Here is a 4,065-nt window from a genome sequence, read left to right on the forward strand (position 1 = left end):
TGGTTAAGGGAAAATCAGTGAACGATATTAGTACGACTGTGAATTCAGAACGTATCAGTTACACCGACTGACATGAATGGAATTATTAACGGCATTTAGCGTTGTTGAAGAACTTACATGATATAATTTTGATTTTTGGTAGATTATTGGCGCCTTACAAGTCAGTTTGAACTATCATTGGAGTGATATTTGAACACGCATTATCCCAATCATCAAGATGGGTGTTATCTATGACTGTGATAATAGCTGACGTGAACACTCACATTTAAACCGCATTGACGAGGTGCAGTTTATGAATCATATGAAGTGAGTTATTTAAACGAGTATGTACTCAATAAAAGGGTTCAAATGGCTCTGAGCACTATGGGACTTAACATCTATGGTCATCAGTCCCCTAGAACTTAGAACTACTTAAACCTAACTAACCTAAGGACATCACACAACACTCAGTCATCACGAGCAAAGAAAATTCCTGACCCCGCCGGGAATCGAACCCGGGAACCCGGGCGCGGGAAGCGAGAACGCTACCGCACGACCACGAGCTGCGGACTAAATAAAAGGGGTACTGTTAAATACCATCATTACAAAAGTGCACGACGGAGGACATTGACAGCAGAGATTATCGTGTTGTTGGAACATCGATGTATAGAAGTCTTCGTTTGTTTCACAATATCGCAAACTTCTCCCGCGAACGTAATTCAACACCCTACGTTCAAGATATACAGGCGTCTATCCCTTGTTAGCGAAAAAGCCTACTACTGAAGAATAATCCTTAAACAGAAGAAGATGTGACATATATGAATGTTTCTGTGGGTTCCTTTGAGTCCTGGTTATACTACGATTTGCACCTGCGACGTAGGGAAATACAGTCACAACAACAACTGTACGAGAAAAAAAATGGCTCTGAGCACTATGGGACTTAACATCTGAGGTCATCAGTCGCCTAGAACTTAGAACTAATTAAACCTAACTAACCCAAGGACATCACACACATCCACGCCCGAGGCAGGATTCGAACCTGCGACCGTATCGGTCGCTCGGTTCCAGACTGTAGCGCCTAGAACCGACGGCCACTCCGGCCGGCTTTTAGTAGAGTTGTTGGTGGATTGAGTAGGACATCGTGCAAGGGAGCATTCTTATGAGAAGTGGTATTCTTAAGTAGGTTAACTGAACCGTGGATTTACTTTCAAAATCTTTTCTTAATCAATTTACTTTATTTATTAGCGATTCATCAAGAACATTAATACTACGTGAGCTTGGAAGTAGTTGTCAGTGCGTAACTGATGAAACAAATTTCTTTCAACAAATGGAAATTTTATTCCTAAAATCCCTTTCATTTTTTAAAAAAAATTGAAAATTATAATCAGAAAGCACCCTCTAAATATCAAGTTACAATTTATTCAGAGGCAGAAATAATTTTTTTTGACAGTATGAGCTTTCGGGCTGAGAAACATGCCGCTCCCTTTTAACACGGCCGTCGTCACGACCGCTCACAACCACCTCTGAAAGACTACACTGATGCAAATCTGTAACACATCAGATTATTGTAAACTAAAAATTTTAACAACTCACACAAACACATTAACTCTGCACCCGTAATAGGGATGTAAATGGTAAAGAAACACTCACATTAAAAAAATTACTTGCCACCGAAAGTGCAACTTTTTTTTCGAAGAAAACTCTTACGGTGGAAAGGTGGCAACTTTATATACTAAAATGACCCACGGAATGCAGTCTTACATAAAATATACAAACATGCTCTACATTACACATATACCGCCTCTCAAGATGATAGGCGAGATAAAAACATATTTTAGGAATTCGGCCTTTACTCCTTAAGCAATAAACTCGTTAACACCGAATCCGACAAACATGACAGAGGCAGCGTAAGGCAGACAGACAGACAGACAGACACTAACTACCTAACCAAATGCGGACGAGAGACAGTCGAGCAAGCTGGGGACGAGACACTGACCAAGAACACAAGTAGAATTTAAGAAGTAAATAAAACAACATATCGCGAATCACTTAACTTTTAATAAACTGCGATGTCTGGCGAAGACCTGGCGCAGCACGCCCAAAACGCTCTCCCGTACCGTCCGCTGCCAGCCGCTTCAACGGACGCAGGAAGGCGCGCCGATCTCCCGTCTTACGGCGCCGCAGCTCGCGCTGGCCAGACCGATGTCGTGGGTTGACTCTTGACTCTCGTGTCGGCCCGAAGCCACTAGCCCTCGCTATACGGCGCGGCCCACTGGAATGCCGTGGCGACCTCACATGCGCCGACGCTCGAGACGTACAAGTCATCTCGTGTCTCAGTGCGCGACCGACCAACCGATCGATCCAACCGCCAATGACCATTGCCTGAACAGACTCGAGCGGACTGGCGGCCTAACACATACTAGCACTCCGGACGACAGACAGATAGTGACTGCCGCACACTGACCCGGCAGGCGAGTTTTTTTTTTTCCCGAAAGGCTCGGTCTGGCAGCAGCATAGTATGCCGCCCTGCAGCCTACAGACTTTGTTTTAAAAAGGTAAAGATAATACATAATAAAAAACAGGCGATAAAATCGAAGACTTAAAGGGTAACATGGCGAAAAAATCGTGGAACTTAAAACAGAACAGCAGACAGGTAAAATAATAGACAGACAATTAAAAAAACACGGCGACAGTCTGGTTTCTGTTCGCATAGGACATAAAATTCACACCCAGCGACAGCATAGTTTCTGTTCGCAACACGAGAAAAGATGAAACAACACTGAACATTCACTGGAACACTGCGCTAAAATATGACAAACCACAGCCGTGAGCACGTGGGGGGGAAACTAGACAGATGAGGGGAAGATAAAAAAGGGGGGAATAAAAAACGGGGGAACCTGGCGAGCTCATCACGCCCCTTAAATGCACGTGAACAGGCAACCTATCCCCTTTTCCACCAGAGGGAGACACCAAAGCTGCGATTGCCACAGCGGCGCCCCGCCAGAAACGGAGGGCGACTGCTTCACACTACGCGCTGCGGCGCGCTCTTCAAAACAGCAATTTTTTCCACGGCTTATTAACCTTAGCTATTTTCCTCTCAATCATTCGAAGTTTTCCTGAGGTTCCTTGAACTTCAGACCATCGATAATCGACTGGTAATAAAAATTAAAAAATGTGTCTCGCGAAATTTATGTGACGATCCCATGTTGCCTTCTTAGCCTCAGTTGCTGTTCTCCGAAATTACACATTTGCGCAGTATGCTTTAGTGAAACGTCTGGTTTATATTTGTCGTTTCCTGTATTGTGGAGCGTACTTGCATTTCAAGGTTTCTTTTGGTTTCGTGGTACCGTTAATGACGTGAATCCGTTTTTCCCCTTCACTTATAAAATCCACTGTACGAGACTATAAGATTTTCGTAGCTTTGCCGCTTACGTTTCTCAGTTTGGCAGAAAGGGCTGTTCAGCGTGGGGCCGTTTTCCACACCCCGCGTCGCGCTGGATGGAGCGTGGCGCGTGCGTCGCGGGTTGCGGGCGTGCAGGCGCCTGGCGTGCCCAGGCAGGTGTAGCAGGCAGCAGGTGCGTACGGCCCGTAATCAGCGCTAAAAGCATGCCTGCTGCTGCTGCTGCCGCCACCGCCGCCGCTGCCGCCGTCCTAATCTAATTCGCTTCGCCGCTGCGTGTGCGCGCGTCCGCGAACGCTCGCGTGTGCGCCGGCTGAGCGCTGAGCGCCGGGCGAAGAGCGACGACTGGAAGGCGCGGAGGGGAGGGAAGGGGAGGAGCAAAAACTACGCGCCCTGCCGGACAGCACGACTAATGAGCACCGAATGTATTATTCAGGGGGCCCTGCGTGTTCTTGCTGCCCCTTTCTCTGCTTCTAAGCCCTCCTCTAAGACCGCAGCAATAGCTGAGTCCTCAGCCGTTGTAACTATGACAGTTTCACACATTATGGGGCCTCTTTTATACGTGCATAAAGATGGTTCCCGGATAAAACGTTCTCGATAACTTTGTCACGATGAATTCGCGTGAAAATCTTTGAAATTGTCAAATTGTGTTAGCACCGTTGTCAGCATCAAGCACACACGCCACT

Source organism: Schistocerca americana, chromosome 5, assembly GCF_021461395.2.
Source record: "Schistocerca americana isolate TAMUIC-IGC-003095 chromosome 5, iqSchAmer2.1, whole genome shotgun sequence".
Classification (NCBI taxonomy): domain Eukaryota; kingdom Metazoa; phylum Arthropoda; class Insecta; order Orthoptera; family Acrididae; genus Schistocerca; species Schistocerca americana.